This window comes from Lathamus discolor, chromosome 8 (assembly GCF_037157495.1).
Source record: "Lathamus discolor isolate bLatDis1 chromosome 8, bLatDis1.hap1, whole genome shotgun sequence".
NCBI lineage: Eukaryota > Metazoa > Chordata > Aves > Psittaciformes > Psittacidae > Lathamus > Lathamus discolor.
Window position 1 is genome coordinate 15,185,169 of NC_088891.1, and position 23,037 is coordinate 15,208,205.

Sequence of the window (23,037 nt, forward strand, 5' to 3'; positions counted from 1 at the left end):
CCTGTCTCATGTAAGTTTCAGGTATCACCTCCTCTGCTGATGTATGCTTCATTCCTTCCTTCTCCCATGACTTGTTTGTCTTCTAAGCCCCATGAAAACTGACTTTCTTTAACCAACCCTAGAAATCAAAAAGAAATTAGCCTATTCTGCCTCTACAAAGAAACAAAGAGAGGAAATAAACAAGGAAAATTAAACCAGGAACAAATACGTAGTTTCTCTCTTCTCCCCCTTTTCCCTATACATTCTTTGGAGTGCAGGAATAATTATTTTTCTCATTTCCACCTCTAATACATGCTGCTAGCACTTTAAAGGTGAGAACACATATCCCATGGTTCCCCGGGGCATTTCCCAGGAGTATAAAGAAAGAGCTCAGAGGTTTTGAGAAGGCCATGTCTCTAGGGAAATGTTTAGCAGTGGTAAGACTGTTTTCAGTCTTGTGTCTCTGTTCTACAATAAGTATAAGATAATGCCCTTCACGGAAATTAATAAAATGGAGGTGAGCTTGGTTAATCCTTCAAAAATTTCTTCTAACTTTACTCCATAGCAGTGTATGTGTTTCACACCAAGTTATTGTTACTTTACTGTGCGCCTATCTTACAATGTGAGTCTGGACAGACAAGTCCTGATAGAGATTAATTTCTGATTCTGTGTTCTAGTTACTGACACACAGGACTGTTCATACATCTACTGGTTGAAAACCTTGATACTTTGGTGATAGGTGAGTGAATAAAACTACCTTTTCTGTGGTGCTTTGTCTAGGGGTGAGAATAGTGACATGCATCAGATGGAAGTAACTTTTCTGTGATTTACTCATGTAGGTTGTATGATCCAATACGGAGTTATAATCTGCATAATTATTTAGATTAATAATGGTAGTACACTTACCTAGTTCTGTTTCTGTTACTGCCAAAACATTATTTATTTCAGTAACTCTATGTGGCAGTGGGTTTCACAGGTTGAATGAAGAAGTGTTTCCTTTTCTTAGTTGTAAACTTAGCTAAATTAAACTGGGCTCTAAATGTGTGTATATAACTCTTGACCTTGCATTCTGAGAAGTGGAGCAGGTCCTCTTTTTTCTTCAAAAGATCTTCACTTGATTAAAAAGTTTTCATTGCCTAAGTTCTGCTAGTCACATCACATACAGCAAAAATAAACACACCAGCTGATGAATGGAAGACAAGTTACAAGGCTAGAGAGGGAGGGGAATTGCCTACATCTGCACAGGAAAATTGAGATTTATCCTCGCTTTGTTTCTGTATGCAGTATGTTTCTTGCAGCCAAGCTGAACTTCTACATTAAACATGTAAGTTGTGTACATGCTTAATTTTAAATACAAGGATAATCCCATCACTTACCTTGAGTCCTTTTGTAAGACTTTGCTGAATCAAAGCTTTAATCACACAGACTTTTCTAAATCCTGGAGTACTTCAGACAGTGATCCAGGCATAGGCTCTTTGCATTGACCTCTTAAGGTTACAGCAGCAATATTTGAGAATATTATTTTACTTAACAGATTTGAAAATTAATTAAAAATAACTATGAAATATTTTCACAGACAGATATCTAGGTACCTTTCAAAATAGGGTAAAATATCATTATTGACCCTTTACACCTGAGGAAACTGAAACATGCAGAAGTTAAGTGCTTGCAAGCGTATTTGAACCAGGGAAATATGAAAGTCTTGTTAGTTCATCCTCTGAATCCAGGCAGGGTCTTAGCCACAGGTCTGCTTCAAAATTCTGGCTAAATATACTTTCATGTCTTTTCATAATTCTCACTCTTCAACCATATTAGAGCCCCAGTCATATATATGTATATATGTCTTGAAGATTATGAAAATCTTGTTCTTGAGTTCACTGGGGGTAAGATGGAGCCTTCAATTGCCAGAAGTTATCCATCATTCATTGTGTTTTCCTTGTTTCAGGTGTGTTCTGTCTCCCAAGCCTTTTTCTATGGACCTGTTAAAAAGAAATAATTATACTATTGAGCAGTTTGACTAAAGGAAGTTTAACCTGAGGGGGGTGTAATTTATTCAGTACTGCCTCATTTTAGTTGAAGTAGTTTACTCTTTGTGTGATTATCTGGAAGCATCACTATTTCTTCATTTATGGTTAGTTGACATATTGGGGGGGGGGGGGAGGAACCGATTAGCACTGTTTTAATAGCATTGCTAATATAACAAAACTAGGCTATTAGTGGAGACAAAAATATTCAAAAGTTTGGTGGACCTACATGTATTCGAGTCATTTAGTTGAAAGGATTGAAGGCCCGGCTTATATTCCACTTGAGACACTGTAGTGACAGAAAATGATTGTACTTCATTTAGGTATTTCTTCAAGTTACCCAAAGGTGTAGTATTTGCAACCCCTACTTCAATACCTGGTGAAATTAATTTAATTGTAAGGAAGCTATTTCATATTGTTACGACACTGTATGTCTTCATATTTGACAAGTACCAGCATTTAACCTTCTAATTGAAAATTACTTTGGGGATCCTGCCAGAAACTGCAAACTGCAGACACTAACCCCTATTACTGAGTCGTGTAATCCAATAGGTACAAAGTCAGATGTCCTTGACAGGCACGCTCTGGGGCCGTGTGGGTGGGAAGTTCTGTGTCCTTGCAGAATGAACTTCCTTCTGCTACTAAGGCAGATTATACAGTCTAAGGATTGTTACAGCTATATACAGATACTTGCAAGAAGATAAATTGCTTATTCCTCCTTACCTAAGTGCTTTTACTTGATGTTGTTTAAGACAGGAGCTTCAAGGGGAAGAAAAGTTCTATCATTTCCTCATTATCTGTTTTTTTTGAATATGTAGATTTTTATAAGGGTGGGAGGAGGGAGAGAGTCAGGAGAATATTTATTTACATCTTCCAAAAGAATTGGAATCGGAAGCTTCAGTAAGGTATGGGATTAGTGAAGACCTCCAATAGTAAAGGCTGCATACATCTTAGGTTATGCACACAGTTCCTAAGAAAGGATGAGTGCAGCTCCAGACAAGGACTATGTAAGGATTTCATTTACCCCTGTGAAAGATTCTTAGTTAAAAGCTGCTCCTTGTTACTGTTGTGTCTGTAACTGTGTTTTCAGGAGTACTTTCTAAACATGGAATTAAATTGGTGATGAACCTTGATTGCGTAAAAGTAGGGGTTAAGCTGTGATTATAGAATAGGAAGGGGTACACAAAACTTGTGTGTGCAGCAGAAATACTTGTGCCAAACTAAAGGAACATAGAGCCTCTGGAATTAGATCTGGAATAAGCTGTAGCTAGTTACTGTTATTTGTATAGGCCTGGTTTGTACATGTCATATGCAGATAAATTTTCTGAAAGGATCTACTCATATAAACATTTTGTTGTGCAAGTAACTTTCACTAACGCTGCATCCACAGTCCTATCATTCATGTGAGGCAGCAGAATTAGGCCACAGGCTAGTGCTGGTCAGCTTCTCTTTTCAAATCTGGGTGTTTTAGTCTTTCTTTCCAAAATGAAAATGGAGTGCTTTCCACCACCCTAGCTTTACTAACAATTTCAGTTTTGTGAAAGGTCAGCACATGAATGTGTCTTGTAACATTACACATCGCTTTTACTCAAAAATTTGCGTGCACAGGGAAACTGACAAAACAGTTTATTTTGGAAAATTAGTAAATCCAAATGATGGATACCATGTGTCAAAATAATCCTTGGTGCACGTGCTTGCATTTTTACATGGACATTTTTGAAAATTATACTGTGGAAACTAAGTAGAGAATCAGTTTGCCAGGGAGCAGGCTTAAGCCACTTTTCTGTACAGAATGCATGATTTGACCTCTTTTACTAATGTGGAAGCAAAAGCAGTTCTATCTTTACTTCAGCCCATTGCTATTGTTCTCCAGAGGTGCCAAAGGAGACCTAAAGGACTAGTTAGTGGGGTTAGGCAGAGGAGGATTAAGCTGAAATTTCAGAACTAAAGGTGTAAAGAATGGCTAAATTGTCTTTAGGATTCATTTCACATCACTTGAGCACTCCAAAAAACATGGTGCTTAGTTGAAGATGGTTCAGTTCTAAAGCCAGTGGAGAGAGACAGGCATCTCCAGGAATTTCTTTGATGTTCATCCTATATATTCTTAAAGGGAAGAAGTGATGGATGTTGTTATAGAAAAGATTCTTGGCCTCTGTATGCCAACAAATATAGCACTGTTTAAACAAATGAGTAGTCTTACCTGCTTGCTTTAAAACCTTAGGTAAATCTCATGTGAAGTATTTAATAACATTCACCTTGGTCAAATGTGAGTGGATAATGAGTTTTTACAGCTCATAGATGCTTTAAGGACAGTGCATGTAAACTCTTAGCTGAACCTGTGCAGGGTGGTACATAGCAAATCTAGACATGGAAGAATAATGCAGAGTTCCTGAGTTCCAGGATATTGAAGTATCCAATGAGGTCATTATGTGGGAATAGAAGGATATGGACTTGTTTTGATTACTTCCTTAGATGTTTTGACTGTAGTTTGTAGGACATTTCTGCACATACATTAACAAGTATTTTGAAGTAGTAGCAATCTGCTTCACCTGCAGAGTGTTCTACATGTGGGATTAAGTATGGCAGAGAGTCGAGATCTCTTTGGTAATAAGGCCCTAGCTTGCTTTTTTTTTGATTTTGGTTAATGTTTGCTAAGTGAGCTGGGAATGAGAAATCCACTTTTGAAAGCATCATGTTAGCATCATGCTGACAACCAAAAATGTCTTTTGTGGGGACTTAAATTTGCTCAAACATTTAAAACGCTTGTTAGAGCTGGGTTTTCAGTCCACTTTCTAAAGTGGAAACAGTCTTACTACTGTCAGTCTGCACTGTTGCCATAAGAGCAGGGCATTTCGTGCCATTTTCCTTCATATATATGCCTTTAAAAAGATGCTGGGACTGTAAAATAAATTAGTGTTTTGTAATTTAGCTTTAAGCAAAAGGAATATTTCAATGGTGAAAGTTCTGGAAATGCTTTAACTTTTAAATGCTGACACCAAATAATAAGTAAAACCTTGTGATTAATGTTTCCAGAAGGGACTATTAACATTATCCTACATCTGTTCGTGATATAATCTCTAAATGAAAAACACTCACTTTAAAAAGGCAAAAAAAAAAAAAAAAGAAACAAGGAAAGGAATGCCAAAGGAGTATATATTTATGAGCGCTTCAGTGCAGACTTAACTCTAATGTGTGGACATCCTTTGTAAGACTTAACCAACGAGTTTTTCATCTAATCACTATTTAGTCAAACCTCTATGGTACTCCTGAGGTTGCTTAAATTTCATTGACAGGATGTCGTTTCATTTGCTGAAAAATGTGGTCATTTTAAGTTACACTATATGAAAGAGCTTTTTATTACTTAGAGTAAAATTAGCCATCATATTTGATGAAAATACTTAATGGTAGATCAGGCATAAATTTCTGTGAAACATCATTTCGTAATTAGTTCTTGCTGATTTAAATATCTGAGGTTGTATAGGATTGTTGTTTTTTATGACTAGGAAGAATTTGCAGGAATTCCGTCATCTTTTAGGAAACACTTAGGAGTACTGTAGCAGAATTTGTAGAACATACAGCAGCAACTCATTTGGAAAATAATTATTCTGAACATAATTACCTGTATTGGTTAGGAATAATTTGCTCGTTTAAGATAAAACCCTAAACTGACGTATGTCACCAAGATAGCTGTACTAATTTCAGTCTCCGTGTCTTGATCTCAAATTTATTTTGCTTAATGAATCAAAGTTTAAAGAATTCATGTGCTCTATGGAAATATATGCTGAAAATCTTCCTCTTTATGCAAGGTGGTTGTTTTGTTAGGATTAAAGTAGAGTTAGTACCATGCCAAATACTTTCTAACATGTACAAATTGGTATTTCTGGTAGCTTTTTTAGAGTCCTGTTGAATAGTCTTTTTGATCTCTTTTGAGTAATATATATCATGAGCAGCTGATTCCCAATTTCCAGTTTTCTTGCTTTAGCTATATTAAGAAATCAGCGATACCCTAACAATTACTGGCAGTATGACTTTAAGGCCATCACTTGATTTCATCTATTGATTTATTATGATGCATCTTTTAAATGATGCTATTCCTGCTAGTGTGCTTTAGTTTCAACAAACAACGTTGTTGTGGGTTGGGTACAAAAGCGAGATGCAAATTGTGAGGCATAGAATGCAAGGTGCATATTGCTAGGTGTCTTATGCAGATTTAACATGTGCATGTGGTAAAACTAACACACTATCATGGGTGGTGATGTGTATCATCCATGAAAAAAAGGAATGTATTTTTAAATAGGAGCAACAGATTGATTAGGAGTCTCAAAAGCCACATTCAAGTGTTTAAAGTTAAATTAGTGCCTTTATGCTTTGCTTGTGGTGGCCGTGCTTCAGGCTAATATCTCTCTTAGAAATAATAATATCTTGCTAGAAACCAAGCAAGTCCCATTTAAAATTAAGTAGCGTTGAAGGTTGTTCCATAATTTGTCTTGCAACACCGTTGTTCTAGCCTCTATGAATAGATCATGATTTATTCCAACTAATTCTTGATAAACAAAATTCCAGCAACTCTGGACACAAGACTGTCCGTTGTACTTAAGCTGCCTGAAATTACTTTCATGGCATTGACAGTATTTTAATGATGAAATCTAAACTTCAAATCTTCAAATTATTTGTCTAATCAACTTCTTATGTAAGACATGCATGCTTTTTATTTCTGTGTTTACACGTTCACACACAAAACTTAAATATGATAGCTGTCTGCAGTTCAGTAGGAGCTGTTCAGGGTATGCTAAATTTACGTCAATAAGAAAAAAAAAATTAAAGCTCTAATTAACCTAAAATTTACTCATATTTTTCAAATAGTTTCTACCCTCAGTTATTGAATTAGAACAGAATGAAGACTGCTGTTTGAGGGAATATTATTCTTCAAATACTGGCATAGAACTGTATTGAAGAAAAACTTTAGGTTCTTTTACTGTGGCTACAAAGTAATGTCTCTCATCGCTCAGGGTGAATGAATGAGTGTAGGTTGTATCTGATCATAAGAGATGACATTCAAGTTATTTGGTTGTTTATACCTATAAGAAACATATAAAGAGAAAGCTTCTATTATCTGCATGTTCTGAACAGACTGTTTGCTGTGCAGTGTGGTTCAAGTTGTCATCTTGTAAGGTGTAGCTTGGGAAGCTTGCACTGTTTTCTTCGCTTCGCTCACCTGTTCTATTTAGGAAAAACTTCAGGATTTACACCTAGTAAACCAGCTTGATACTGAGGGAGAAGCACTTCCAAAAGAGAACAGATTTGAAAGCTTTGGTGCATATAATTAAAAAAGAAGACTGCTGTGGAGTTACATAGCTTGGACCTGTTGGAGTGAGTCCAGAGGAGGGCCATGAAGATGACCACAGAGCTGGAGCACCCGCTCCTATGAAGACAGGCTGAGAGAGTTGGGGTTGTTTAGCCTGGAGAAGAGAAAGCTCCAGGGAGACCTTAGGGCAGCTTTCAATACCTAAACAGGGCCTACAAGGAACCTGGAGAGTGGGACTTCTTACAAAGGCATGAAGTGATAGGACAAAGGGGATGGCTTTAAAGTGACAAAGGGTGGTTTTAGGTTAGGTACTATGAAGGCATTCTTCACCATTAGGGTGGCCCTGGCACAGCCTGCCCAGAGAAGCTGTGGCTGCCCCATCCCTGGCAGTGCTCAAGACCAGGTTGGATGGGGCTTGGAGCAAACTGGTCTATTGGAAGGTGTCCCTGCCCATGGCAGGGGGTTTGGAACTGGATGACCTTTAAGGTCCCTTCTAACCTAATTCTAGGATTTCAAGTGAGCTAATACAGATATTTTTTTCTTTTTTATAAAAAAAAAAAAAAAAAGAGAGAGAAAAATACCACCACCAAAACCCCCAAAAATATTTCTCTAAAATAAAATGAGTTTTAGCAAAATATAATATTTATGACTGTCTCTTCCAGTGCAAAGTCGTAGTTTGTAATTTTGTGTGCAGTCCTTCAGTCTAGTGTATTTGTTTCTACATGTTTCTGTGTGTTAGAAGCTTGTCTACTATGTCAGATTGCAATATTTTGCACAGTTAATTTTTTTCCTTTGCATGGGATTGTATAATGCACCTTTCCTGCTTAGTATAAATGATATGGCACAACTGATTAATTTCTGTTGTCTAACTGTTCTGTTTTCTTATATTTTTCTGTGAGCTCTGAAAATGTGTGAGTGACATTTACCTTACAGATGCGCCCCTTTTCATAGCCATTTATGTTGCCATGTTAAACCTGTTTCAGAAACCAGTTTGTCACTTGAAGTACAGACAAAACGTTGTTCAACACGTGCAACAGAAACAACTACCAAACTTCCAACTTGTATGTTCATGTTAGACTTCCTAGCCAGCAATATTGTAACAGCTGTGTATGTTAGGCTACTTAATACCCCTGATTACTGAATGAACTTGGAAAGGGTGGGTAGAAGGAAGGGAGATTCTGGTGAATGTATACGGCAAGTTCTTTTGGGTTGGTGGTTATAAAAATGACTCTAGTAACAGTCTCTCAACTTGATGAGGGCTTTGTAAGTTTATTATCAACAGAATTTTCTCAAAGGTCCCTCATGGAAAAGAGGAACATTCCTGATGAGTAAACAGAAATGCTGATTATCATGTTTTCCTACAAAAGTTCTGCAACTGAGGTGGAAAGAATGTTGTTGAGGTATTTTTAGGCTTAATGCTACATGCATTGTTTAAACTTTAGAGGGACTTTAAAAGTAATGGTTGCAGAGGAAATTAAGATTCCTCCCCCAGTCAGCTTAAGCAAAGCTATTTAGATATTTTTTAAAATAATCATGCATAACTTTTTCTGGAGCTATTGTCTGGAGACAATGAAGATTTTAAAGCTGTAAAGTGCAAAGAGGTATTTTTTTAATAGACAGAATTTGGTGGTTTGTTTTTGTTTTTGTTTTGGAAGGAAATTGCAACCAGATGCAGTGAGAGAAAAATGCATTTTCATATATAAATGCACCAGTGAATATGAGTTACTGTGGTGGTTATGCTAATTGTAAAAATAAAGGGAACAAGGCAAATGGAAAGATAAACTTCTGCCTAAGATGACCTTTTGTTTTAAAATTAACAAAAAAAAAGCTGTATGTCTTTTCAGGAATGTCATATCCTACAAGAAGTTATGTCTGTCCTTAGGAAGATCACTAGCAGAAAAATTGTTAGCTTACAACAGATGCTGTCTATACTAGCAGGAAATAATGGGCATACTGTCGTTGCTGAGGGTGATGAAGGTTCAGGATAAGTTTGGTAAGGACTGGATTTATATATAGGACCAGGGGTTTTTGTACATAGCTTCACCTGCATCAGGTGAAACTAAACTCAGTACTGTACCTTTCTCTAGTAAGTATCTGAGTGCAATAAAGGTCTATTTGGCCTTGATAGAGGATAGAGATTGGTCAGCCTGAAGGCTAGGTGTGGCTGCTTTAATTGACCTATCTGACAGCACAGAGGATGAGAGAAGACCCTGTATATGAGACCTATGAATGCAGACTAACTTTCTCTTGCATATAAGGCTAGAGATCATTATCCTCAGAGCATGCTGCAAGAGAAATGGCTCTTCTAGAAAAACGTATTGTGTAATATACCCTATACAGTGCAAATCTTTGAAACATAGATATTAGACGTAGTAAGAATTGGCCTAACAGTACACAGAGCTGTTTATAACCTTATATTTGTAGTTAGTAGGTCTAGAAAGGAAAGGTTTCTTGTAGATTATTTTATTCACATGAGTAGAAAGAGTCAGAGAGAATGAGAAAGAGAATGAATGCATGGGAAATAAAATTCTTGGATGTGAGAGGAGCTGGGCTGCAGAAGTGGTGAGTACTTTGATGCTTGGAAATTCTGAAGTGAGATTAAGAAAAGCACTTGGAAATATGACTATATGGGAACAATTCTATAGAAGCCCTGAAAATTACAGATCTTGATAATTCAAATAGGTCTTCTGAGCTCTCTTTCCCTATTTTAAGAATGAATTTCTTCAGTTGATGGATGCTAAATTACCACCCTGCCAGAATAGTCTCCATGCAAATAGCTGCTTTTTAGTGATTGTTTGGTTTGGTTGATTTTTTTTTTTTTTTGAGAGACACTTTTTTCTTTCTAATACTCTACACTTTCAGGAAAAAGAATTATCTGAGTGTGTTTGAATTTGTCTGGCACATCTTGAACTCTAATTCTATCTAGAACAGTATTAGTAAAAGCCAAATGTATGCACAAATTTTTTAAATATATACTCACACAGCATTTGTTCATGACAAGAAAAATGTAGAATATGGTGTCTTCCAAGCAGGCTCTGAGCAAATATTCTGGACCTGAAAAAAAATCTGCTTTTCAGTCTGGCTGGGTGTCTTCTCTCATGTCTTACACTTAATTTCTCTACGTTGTTTCACAGGTCTAGGTTTCCATTGATATAAACTAGAACAGAATTCGTTTTTTCATTCAGAAAGCCAAATTTCAATCAGTGAAAACCCAGAACTGTTATTAGTGTTTAGATCAGTTACTTCAGATTGACTTCAGAATAGTAAAAGTAGAGTTTGAGCCAAAGTTTGATAACATGTTTGTACTTCTGTGATGTGGACTAAAGCCCAATAAGGGTTAAGAAGATAGAAGTCCCAAATTCTCCTTCATCTTACCTTAGATAAATCTGAGCCCAGGCCTCCAGAGGTGAAAGGCTAGCACATTAAATAGGACCTTAAATGTGTGCTTCAGCACACAAACCTGCAGTATCTTTTGAAATCTATGCAGGTTTCTCCTGCCTGCTGTGCGTAATTTCAGAATATGCTGTCACCATTAAAGAAAAAAAACAAGCTTGCTCTTTCATCTGTGCACCCCACGGCACCGATTGGGGGAATCAGTCCCCAGGCTCCCCTAAAATTTGTGATCTTTGGCTCCTGCTGTAAATTGATTCCGTGCTGTGCCTCCTGACATGTGAACTGGGTAAAATCCATTTTGAAGTCTTTTAAAACCTGGCATTAACCCTGTGGCATCCTCCTAAGTACTGATGTTTTCTCATTATATTATTTACTGTGAAGAACTTGCCTTTAAAACTCTAGCAACATTGCAAGCTGACTTGTTAAAATCTCAGTATTAGATGCCATAGTGTTCTTTGAATTTCTCTTGAGACCTGATGTTGGGAAAAGTGAGTTCAATTAGTCATGAGCGAGGTGAGTGCCTCACTACTGTGCAAATTGCTTTGGGACCATTTGGCCCATGTCTACTCATGTTCCTCCCCCCTCATAAATACAGATGTGTAAAGTAGTCAATATTTTGTTTAAGCTTATCTTGGACTGATTATCTGAAACCCTCCTTTTATTTTTTCTTTTTTGCTTTGCTTCAGTGCCATGTAATAAAGGCTATTAAATTTTTGAGATTTTCCCCTCTGCTCTTTTATAGGGAAAGTAGTCGTGTCTTTTGTACACATGTGTCTCTACATCTATTCTGTATGACTTGGTTCACTGTCCACTCAAATGAAGCAGCCTTTGGGATTACAATATAGTACTGTTTTACTCAAGAATTTGGGACAGGAAGTCAAAATTAGTAACTATTTGCAGACTTTAGGGATTTTTAAGTAGCCAGAACTGAATTCTAAATTGAAGATGGCTTTGGCCAAAATAGCAAAACCAACAGAAATTCTTTAAGGATAGAAATGAGTTGCAGCCTTGGCGTTACATCTTAAGACGACAGTACTAGTAGTGGAGTACCCTTGCACTATAAAATCATAATAAAAGAGATTTGAGTTTGAATTGATGGTCTTGCTTGCTGGCACATGCTGCTTGCTTTTGTGCAAAGGACTAAAAGTGAAAACCATCTCTCTGTTCTTTAAGCATTTTGGTTGTGTTTCTAAAAGAGCTGAATTTCCCTTCAGGGAAGCCATGCTCAAACTAACTGGACACTCACTAGAGCAAGATTTTGAGAACTTGCTGAAGTTAGGTCTTTTCCATTTCCACACAGATGTTCAGGTAGATGTCTGGCATACAGTTTAGTTGGTAGCAACTGATAAGGCATAATGCTGCTTGTTATTGTATACTAAAAGTGAGGTGAAACTGTATTTCACTTCTCCTTTGAGAAAAAGGCTGGTAATACAGGACTTGTCAAGACCCTTTCCTGTGTTTGATAGCTTTATCACAGCCCCAGCTCGAAAGGTTAAATGTTTTGGATTACACAGAATGTACATTATATGGAGGGCTTACTATAAATCAACAAGGCAGGTATGTTAAACACAGAAAAATATCTACAGCTGTTCTCTTACTCATCCTGCATGTTATTTAACTCTGTCTCTACCCAAAGGAATATTTTTAGTTGTACTGTCAAGAGTTTCAAAACAAAGAAGCAACTACAACTGGCAAATGAGGAACCCAGCTGGTGCTATGTTTAGGCTCCCAATGAATATACTCTAATCCTGACACCTGCAAGCTATTTAATCAGGATTTACAATTGAACATGAAGGATGAGAGGTCCAGAGGGCTGTGTTCTTGGTGTTTTGATTGCAAATGATGGAGAAAAACTTTGTTATCGGATGTTGTAGTTATTTGAAGTTTGGTGCCCTCTAACCCATGGGGGACCAAGAATCATTTATCACTTTGCGGCAAAAGCCAAAAAAAACCACTATGGCTTACACACTAGCATTCTCCTTTAGCTTTTCCTGTATTCCAGTGTAAACATCCCTTGGATTTACGAACAATGAAAAACAATTTCCAGCAGGCACATGGAAAGGAGAGGTTATAAGGAAATCACGCATTATCAGTTCTGTGTCAAACTGAAAAGATCACTCTAAATTCCTCAGCACCAGTAATGTGTATAATGATGAAACGTACCTTAAAGATGAGCAGCAAGAATGAGATGGAAATTGAGTTAAAAAAAGATTATTATTTTTTTTTAAGAACCTTTTCCCTCATGTGATTCTTACATCACAAAGTGGCAGTGTTGAGGGTGAATGACTCCCTTCATAAAAATCTTCACTGCTCCTTCTAAAACCCTCTGTTTCCTCAAAACAAGTGACATAATGTGAAGAAATTTAAAATTCCACTATACCATCTCGTAGCAAGCCCAGATGTGCCATTATGTTGCTGTGCTTGTTTATTTTATTTATTTACTGGAGGTTTTTAAGTACTTCTAGGTGAGTTACTGACAAATTAAATACATAGTTTTGGCAGCAGCACTAGTGTGTGTACATGGGGTGTGTATGTGGGGGGTAGTATGCTTTTCTCTAGCTGTGTTGTGCTGTCAACAACAGTGTTATGAACAAGCAGGGTGTGGTGTAATAGGCACCCTGCAAAAAGTGATTAATCAGCTGCCTGAAGTTGTTAGGTAACAATGCTGTTGCCCCTGGGTCTGATTGGATGATGTAATGCCTGTAAGTTATTTTTTGTGGGTTGAGGCTATTGTGTAACTCAATAGCCTGCAGAGGATTTGTATGGCTGGAGTCACAGAATAAGTCAGAATTTATTTCTAACTTGATTATGCTGCTTTATTTTGTTCGTTATTTAAAAGGGGATGGGGAAAGGGTATTTGTTACTTTTCAAGGCAAACAACTAGTGGGGACAGCAAAAAAGGGCTCAAAGCAGTCATCTTCATGCATTCTGTCCTCAGCTGGAGGCAGAGTAGGGGCAGAGAGCTTTCCTCCAGAGCATCTTTTATTCTGGGCTCCTGCAGGTTGTGCTGGCCAGGATGATCCCATAAATGCTCTTGCGCTATATGAGCCCTCTCCCCTGTTCCTCCAGCAGGCCTGTTCTACACTGCCCAGCAGGTCTTTTGGCCTTTAAAGTTTTGCTTCACAGCATTGACTACACAGAGGAACTTAATCTAGGGTCTCTCTAAACTTCTAGTTATAAAAGCAGAAACCAATATTTTAGCAGAAAGACAGTGTTGCCCCTTTCAAGATCAGATGCTGTCATCTTTTGGCATGAGGAAGCATGACATCACTTATGCAATACTAATGATACCGGATCTTCAGTGCTTGTTGAACTGTTGCACTGAAAAGAAATTAAAACTGCTCCCTGAGTTCTTCCTAAGCTTTATTTACCTGTTCAGGCTTTACAATTTCTTTATTCCCATATCTTTAAATAAGAGACTGTGCTTTCTACAAGTATTCCTTCTCTCTCAACATCTTCACTCTAGCTCAGGCATTCAGATGTTGGTGGCATTGACCAAATATTTCTTGTGATGAATGCTCTGATTATAAGAATTCTATCTCTCCTGAGGACCTACCAGCTTTGGAGGCTTGTACAAGGTTCTGCTAGGGAATTATCAGCTGTTGTCAGTCTCATGCTAGCTCAGTTCTCCCTGGAGAATCTCCATTATAATCCCTCCGGTGTCCTTTGGTATCTATCACATCTTGACCTTCCCTTAGCTTGTTTGTCATATCCACTTCCTTTGTTGTGTACATTGCATGCACTCATTATGCTTTTCTGTTGATTCCACAATTTAATTGCTACCCCAACTCTGTCTGATTAATACAATACTGTCATGTAACTTCTGCAAATAGCTTTTTCATGTGGAGTTATATGTGCCATTGTTTCTATGGACAAAGCAAACAGTGCTCAGTACTGTCTAGGGAACCACAATGTGAAGATACAATAAAGTCACACATTCTGTTCAGATTGCAGCTTTGCAGGGTGGACAGGTTAGTGCACAAGGGGCTCTCTTCTGTTTCTCTTCTCACTCCCTAGAGGTCTGCCACAATATCTTTGTGTGTAAATGCTCTCTAGAATATCTGAGAGAAAAAGTTATGCATATATTTTTAAAATGTTTATGCTAACCTAGTCATTTTAATCAAACTAGATTACAAAGCAAGTAGTGGGGCAGTGATCTTGGATGTGCTAGGAAGCAGCTGTGACCAGTAACCTTTTCACTTGAATCAGCTGCAGCCAGAACAGGACTGCTGACTTCTGTATCTCTTGGCACTGAAGTAACAGCACTCAGGGTGACTTTTTGTACCCTTGAACTCTCATCCTGTTCATCATGTCTGTGAGATCAGATATAAAATATCTTTCAAGACCTTTTGACTAAAGAAGTAGCATTCTCAATCCTAAAACTGCATTTCTACAGTTGCATTGCCTCTCTGAAAGCAGCAAGAAATATTATTGTCTAGAGTTCTGCTTCTTAAAGGACATCATTAGGAATGCTATTTATGCTAAGATGGTGCAAAAGTGGCCTCTTTAGAGCACAAAAGTTGCTTAAGATATGTGGGGGGAAAATGAGATGAAGAAGGGTTCATCAAATAGAAAGCATGGTGAAACACCAGTATTGCAGTGCATCTGACAGATAAGGAGCCTAAATTACAAACTTGTTATTGAGAAGTGAAAACTTTGTACCTTCAAAAATTTGCCTCAGAGACACCTATTTGGTAAAATAGCATCTTTTTGATTCATCCTTCTTGTAGCTAAAAGGGATGTTTAGTTCTACTAGCACTCTGCAGAAAAATACCACTGAAACAGTCAGATAGCACATCAGTAGATTGAAATCTTGTCTGTCCTTCCTAGCTGTATCATTCCATGTGATAAAGGGTTATCGCTTCATTCCAGGACTGCTGGCTTGCTCACCACAGTTTACAGCAATATTACTGCTGCAGCTTGAAATACATCTACTGTGACAGGGTTGTAAGATCTTCTCCAATGCTAGCTGGAGTGTTCCAATAGTTACTACACCTCGAAAAAAGTACTTTGGGAATAATTTATGCTAATTCTTGAGCAAGCACATCAAAGAAATGATGATTGCTTACAAAGAAAAGCACTTATAAATTATCCTACTTTCCAGCGGTCTGCCATTAGGATGCTGGAAGGCATTGTTACCTTTGGGCTCAAATTTGAAGATGCAGGAAATTTATGCTGTTGCTTTCACAGCACCTAGTAAAGAAGGGAAGTCTTTTGCTGTTTGACTTAGTAAATGTGCTACAACACTGCGTAAAATGATAAAATTCATTAAAGGTTCAGCAGAACACTGAATTTGTCAGTTGTGTTCTCTATGATAATAACTTAGCTGTTTTGCTATGTAGGATAGACCTTTCTGGTTTTGAATAGCATTTTGGGAAATACTAATGGGGATGGTGAAATACTTTGACACCTCATCCCATTTAAAAACATAACTGGTGTTTTAATGTGGTATTTCAGACTTAGCATTATGGACAGACACATCAATTTATGTAGTTGCTCAAATATATTGATGAACTGATGGGTCAGGAATAAACCCTTTCTGTTTAACTAAGGGTTGTTAATTGCTGACTGTTTCGGCATATGAAAATGAACTTGGCTTTTTCTTTTGAGCTCTTTCTTTAGAAGTTCAGGGTGGGGAAGTACAGTGGTTATTCAAGAAGGCTGTGAATCTATGTACCTCAGCTAGATTATCACTTTGCAACATTGACAGGTAGTTAACAAAACAAATGGCTTTGACAGTTATGCATGAGCTGGGTTCTGCAGTTTCTTCTCAACAACCAGACCTGTCTGATGCTAGACTCTGTTAGCATTGTGAAAGAGAAGCCTCTGTCCTTCAGATTTATTTTTTCTAATATATACTCAATATGTAATTTCTCTTGGCAGTGACATACTCATGATTATGACTTGTATAGAGCCATTTACTTTCTAATCCTATGAGGAAGTGAGATACCAGTATGAGATACTTTGGAAATAAACATTTTTCAAGCAACTTAAAAGTTGTCTGTGGGTACCATGTGGTTTCAGGTTTCAGAAGGTAAATTGCATGAAGTAGCAGAAAGGGTTTGGTTGTTTGGGTCTAGGATTAGTCTGTTCTGAAAGCTGACCCTTGCAAACCAGATGGAAATGAGTACCTCCTCACATGGTACGGGCAAGTCAAGGCAGCTGGGTATGACACTAGCCAAACTGTAAACTGTTTTCTTAACAATACCATACTGTAATTGCATTGCTAATGAAATCAAATAAGCCCAGGCAGAAACTTCGATTTTTAGCTAGTTAGGGGCAAGGTTATGGTTCAGTCTACAGACAAATAGATACATTAATCACATGGGTAAATTATCTGCACAGCCAACATATCTCAAAAGTTTAAAGTACAAGTGTTTTGACTAGACATTTTCCATCCTCAGAAAACTGTACATATAAAGCATAACTGTTGGGACAGGTGTGTGCATATGCCTCTCTCTGTGTTTGTCACTGAATTGCATGTAGGTACTTTCTCTTCTGTAGAACAATACCAACAGACAAAAACATGTTCCACATTTTGTCTTCTTGTCTTCTCCTTTTTTTTCTAAACTGAAAAAAGAGAGAAATAGGAGTATAAAAACAGATTTCAGAATATTTTTAATACAGATTTTAGATGAATGATTAAAAGTAAATGAAAATTATTTGCTTTGACATTAAAATAGTTTTTCAAATTTCAAAATACATTTGAGGTATTTTTTGTATGTTTTTCAGTCCATTCTTAAACTGATCTTTATATCTGTCCCTTAGAACATTTCCAAGCTTCAAGTGGCTAGAATGGATATCAAGTTATTCTATGTGCTTTTACCATTTCACATGAGGTGGGACAAGTCACAATCAGGCTTTAAAGAAGAGATTGCAGCTTTCTGTGCTTCAGTTCTTAAATGACTATTTCAAAATATCTTGCAAGGTCCTGACTTTCCAGAACATATATAATGCACATTTCCGAAGAATCTCATTTGTTTCAGTAGTCGTGGTTGAAAACTTGACCTGAAAATACAAAACGTTTGTTCAGAACATCAACTCCTCCTACTGGAGGAGTTTCACTGATGTTAAGTCTTAGTATATTCAAAATACATGAAGATAATCCATACATTCCACTTACAAGCCATGTAATTTGCAAAGGAAAACAATAATTTGATTTGCAGGCATTTTTCCCTCTCCTGATATTTTTGATTAAAGGTTATTGTGATTTAGCAGAACACTGGCAGATCCAAAGGCAACAAACATGCTTTCCACAGGTACTGATGCCTATAAAAGCTGCTCATAGTACAAAGATCATGGTACAGCCTTTGATGAATGTAATGAAATATTTCTGTGGACAGATCTGGGTTGAATTAGGGAAAATATATGTTTCATAAAAAGCACTTAGTATATATATGGATAGAATTCATGCAGGTGCAGATATACAAGCAAAATTCAAATTCAGGGTAGGTAAACACTGTTGTTTTGCCTGTAGCAGGTTGGATTGCATACACCAGCTGCAGTTTACCTGTGTTTCTTTTTTTGTTAAAAACTACAGTAGTAATAGATACTTCTGCTACATCATGTAGCTAGTACTTTGATGCAAATGAGGAAGAATCTCTAGTAGCTTACATCTCTGAAGTCCAAAAAATTCTTAATTTTGTATGAATATGAAATAGCAAAGGCAAACAATTGTACATCAGTAAGTTTCAGTGGTTGACTTGGATTAAATGAATATTAGGCTACTAGAAAGAGAAGCAGTACATTTGGTTTTAACTTTTTTTTTATTTGTGATGTCATGATACTGGATGACATTTTGTGTGTTCATATGTTGCTTGACCACATTCTGGACTGTTGGTATGGAGTCGTGTCAGAATGGAGTCAGATGTAAAAAGCTGATGAAAAATGTGGGCTAGTTTCCAAAACAGCTATTCATGGGCATATAATTTTTAAGCAACTATAATGCAACGTGTCCCATTTTAATAATATGATGCCTCTCAAATGAGTTGTCTCTGATTATTGTGATTCAACAGATTTCTGTAACAGTATGGGGATTATTTTTTTTTTCTTTGTAAAGAATTATTTATTACCAGAGCTGTTGGGACATGGGGAAAAAACCCAGGGCAAATAAGCTATTTGTGAATCATCTCAATAGAATGGGAATTTAAACAAATGTTACATATGCTTGCAAGCAAATGGTCAGCTTCTGAACCATGTGTTTAGCTAGTGAACTTCTGGTTCTCTAGTGATATTCTTTCATGTGCTTGCTGAGGGCATGACTATGCCTGCATTTCTTCTAAAGATTTCAACTTAAAAGCAACATGACACTGAAGAGAAGTTGTCAACCCTGAGATTGCAACTATTCTTCATTATTCCAATGATGTTAAAAAAAAAAAAACAAATAAATCACTTCATAAGAAGTGAAAGTGTTAGAACATACTGATCTGCATCACATACTTCATGGCTTGTTCCCATGGCACCTGAATTTGACAGAAAGGGCTGCTCAGCTGCATCCTAGCTTTGAAGGATAACAGTTTGTGCTTCTGGTTTTGCATCCCCTTATGAAACAAACTCCAGTCTTTGAACTGAGAGAGGCAACTTGGGTTTGCTTTGTTGCTTTATTTATAATCCAATTAGAACTTGCATTTTTGTCTCTCTGTGTCACGGAAGAATTGGAGAGTCGGGTTCTGAAACACTGCTTCATTTGCTAACTGTGAGAAATCCTCCTTTCACAATGTAGTGATCTGCAGCAGCTTCTATAATGCATTTTCTGGTGTATCCTCCCCTGTCATTGCAGTCTTCCCCCAACAAAATACAATTTGTTATAGACAATAGCATGAACTGAAGCTCCAGCCTGAGAAAGCCTGCGTAAGGCTCTGGGCTCCCACCTGGCACCAAGCTGATGCTCTGTCTTCTCATGGTTTCACTGCCGATGTGCCAGACTAGTTTGATGAGAGCCAGTCTTGGCAAGTTGCCACAGAATGCAGTCATGCGTTGCTGCTGCAGGACAGACATATCACTGTTGGATCAGTATGGAAAGTGCTTCAGAGTGATCTTGAAATCCAGCAGTGTCTGTGTGAATACCTATGTGCCCTTTGACCTCAAAAGTACATGGCTAATAAATGACGCTACAAAACTGTTTCAGAGATTCATATGAATAGCAGGGTAGAGGTCTTTTCCACAGAGGAAAAATTATTTTCAGCTTTTATGTTAAAAATGCTTGAAAATGTTGAAAGCATTTGATGCTGAAGAAAATCAAATGCTGCAAATCCCTATTCATGAGGCTATTGGGTTACCTAATCTTTCAAAAACTCATGGGGAGCTGGTTACCAGAACTGTAACCATGGTAAAGATCGTAAAGCAGGGCCATGTCTATCACCAAAATGATAAATGAAGCTAGAAATTTTTATTCCTGAATGATACTTTGAATCATTCTGAATTCTCGATTTTCCGTTTCTTTCTGAAGAGCCTTTAGAATAGGGTAGGAGTAAAATGAATACATTTCTCTAAAAAGAGCCCTCGAAAACCTACGTGTACTAGAGAATGGCAAATGGAACCTCATTTCTCCTTGTCCATTTTATATATTTTTTGGTAGTGTAGATAAAGTATTAGTATCAACTCTATAGGGTAGCTGAAGACCAGTGATCTAATAGAATAGTATTTCCTACTGTGTTGCGTAAAACCTCTCCTCTAAGCTTTTCTTTTCTGATGTTTATCCCACTAAACATAAATAACACACCTGGAGAGCAGTGCTGAGATGACATGTGCTTGGGTTGCTGGCTACACCAAGCACAGCTGTTGATGTTTGAAGGCAGCTTGGCCCCACACCTCTATTCAGCATGTAGTCTGGAGGTGATGAGAAACTGCTGAGATCCCTGCTGAGGAACAGAAGAAAGAAACATCTTCTTCTTCACAGCTTTTATCTAAAAACAAGTTAATCAATATGCTAAACACTGATAGCAAAATACACTCACTTAAACTGATGTTCTGAGGAGGCTGGGAAAGCACCATTTGTCCACAGCAAAGCTTTGGCAAAGGAAAAATGATCTGTGGAAGGGATGGAAGGAGTTAGAAGCTGAAAATATATTTATATCTTTGCTTTAGGTGTAGGGGATACAAAAAAGCAATGACTGCAGAAAAACACATCCTACTGACACTTTCAGATGTCTCTACCACAGTTTAGTAAAGCAAGAAGACCAGAAAGGCTAGAGAAATTGTTTTTCATTTTTACACTGAAATGGTGATTAGAATCATCCTGGTTTGGAACACAATAGAATGAATCTATTACTCCTAACAAATTATTCTCCTTGCAGTTACTTCTTCCTCTGAATGGTTTAATAAACCTACACATTCACGCAACAGGTCTCATTTGGGGTAAAAGTGCTATAGAAAACTTTTCTGGGACTCTTTCCCACAAATTACAGTGTTGTGCTTAAAAGGAAAAACAGTCAAAAGTTATTTTGCCAACATGGTAATTTCCATCATTTCAGACATTTTTTTTTTCTCTGTCATATTCTGTTACCTTCATAAGAATAAATGAATGCACATTTCTCCCATAATCTGTGTAACTGATTAACAGATAGCTGGCCTTTTCCTCAAATTGTCCAATTGGGCTGCACATGCAATGCTTTGTAAGGTACGGTGATCTTTTCTGTTCCTGCTTTTGTTCCTGATGACTACTACCAATCCATTTTCTTTAGTTATTATTGAGCATTGAATTGGTATGACCAGGTTTTGAAAAACAGTGACTAAGAGATGTCTTAACTGAGCAGTAATAGCTAATATAGATCCTCTTGATTAACATCTATAATTACTTTTTTGTTTGTTTTCCCGCATTTCATTGCACTTATCAACACTGAATTTCTGTTATTTATTTGTTCATTCAGTGTCATGTCACCAGCACTTTTTTAGCTCTTCATGGTTATTTTTAATTTTATTTATCCTGAATTCTGCTCCTTCTCACCATTCTTTCCATTTTCTGCAGTATTTGAAAAGCTACTGGTCTCAGCTGTTTGGATCCAACTTCTGCTGCAACTTGTGGTGCAAAATGACCATTTAATATCTACTTTTGCTTTCTCTCTTTTAAAGAAAAAGATGTTTTCTCTTTTTGCATGACAGCTGAAAGTCCTGAGGGGTCTTTTTCTAATGTCTTGTGAAAAGTTCTTCCTGTGATTTCTATTTATAAGAAGCTTGTTCTTCCTATCATTTTTTATCTGTGCATACCTTTCTGTTCTTACAGATTCAAACCACTTGCTCAGTATGGAAGAAAGGTTTGCTAATCTGTAGCTGTTCAGGTATATAGATGTTCAGTATGTAGATTTATCCTCTACCCTTTTTAAAAGCCAAACAGCAATACCACTTTAATTCTCGATGAGGTGTTTCTCCATCATGCCTCCTTTCCTGAAGAGAATCCATGCGAAGGTGACTTCCAAGAAAAGTAAACAGGGATGGGATGGAGATAGTCAAATGTGAGGCAGTGTGTCTGATCCTGTGGAAAGCTCATCTCTGGGGATCCCTTTGAGAGTGGGATCCAGTGCACTCAGTTGAGTTCCATATACTTGAACCCAGGCTAAGCGCACTAATGATGGTAGTGCCTTTTGAGGAGACAGAACCTAATTAGCTACAATATTTGTTAGTTTGAGGCAGCTTATTAATTCTTAGAGTTATATCTATATTTGTATCATCAAATGGGGGTGTCTGAATGGGTGTAATTAGAGACAGAGAAGTAAGTGACTGTCAGAAGTTCATACTTCAGGTTCCCTTAAGTGGGGTAAGAAGCTGCCATTGCTTTTTGCTTCCTCTCCTGAGGTAACCCTTAAGATTAAGAATTGGGTAGAAAACTTAATTTGCAGGACAAAGCTCTCCAACCATCCTTTTTCATGTGCCAGCATTACAGGGCTACTTTTCACATAGCAACTTAAATTGTGTCCTGATGGTTTTTTTTCAGGTGGGAAGCTGATTTATTCATCTTGCTAGCTCTGCATTTCCCTCCCTGCCTCCCCTGCCGTAAGCTGCCTTTTTTTAAGTTCTGCATTTGTTATGGGCATGTTAAGCAAAAGCTGTCTCATGTGCGTGCCCATCATTTACTCATTCTTCGTAAGGAGAAAGAGGCTCCTTGTGTAAGTTCCTGAGACTCATTCCTTAGTAAAGAGTTCCATTTTCTACACAACAGAGCCACTGAAGAGATGATGAGATCTGAGAAAAAGCACTCTGTGTGGATTCCTGTTCTACAAAGCAGTTTCAGGCTTGATCAGGAGATTTTCAGCACGGGCTCAGCACTGCACTGACATGACTTCAGGAAACATGGGTATAAACCCTTAAAGTTTCATTTATATAGGAAGTTATTTAAATATT

The 23,037-nt window shown here is 37.4% G+C and overlaps 1 long non-coding RNA gene across 2 annotated transcripts; it reads left to right on the top strand.

Moving 5' to 3' along the window:
* The first annotated feature begins 407 nt into the window (after nucleotides 1–407).
* LOC136018786 (uncharacterized) lies at nucleotides 408–23,037 on the top strand. 2 transcript variants are annotated; one of them, XR_010614577.1, is made up of 3 exons: nucleotides 408–496; nucleotides 657–718; nucleotides 22,856–23,037. It is a non-coding gene; the product is annotated as an uncharacterized LOC136018786 (long non-coding RNA). The 2 variants fall into 2 exon arrangements; XR_010614576.1 differs by lacking the exon at nucleotides 22,856–23,037 and adding an exon at nucleotides 22,631–22,689.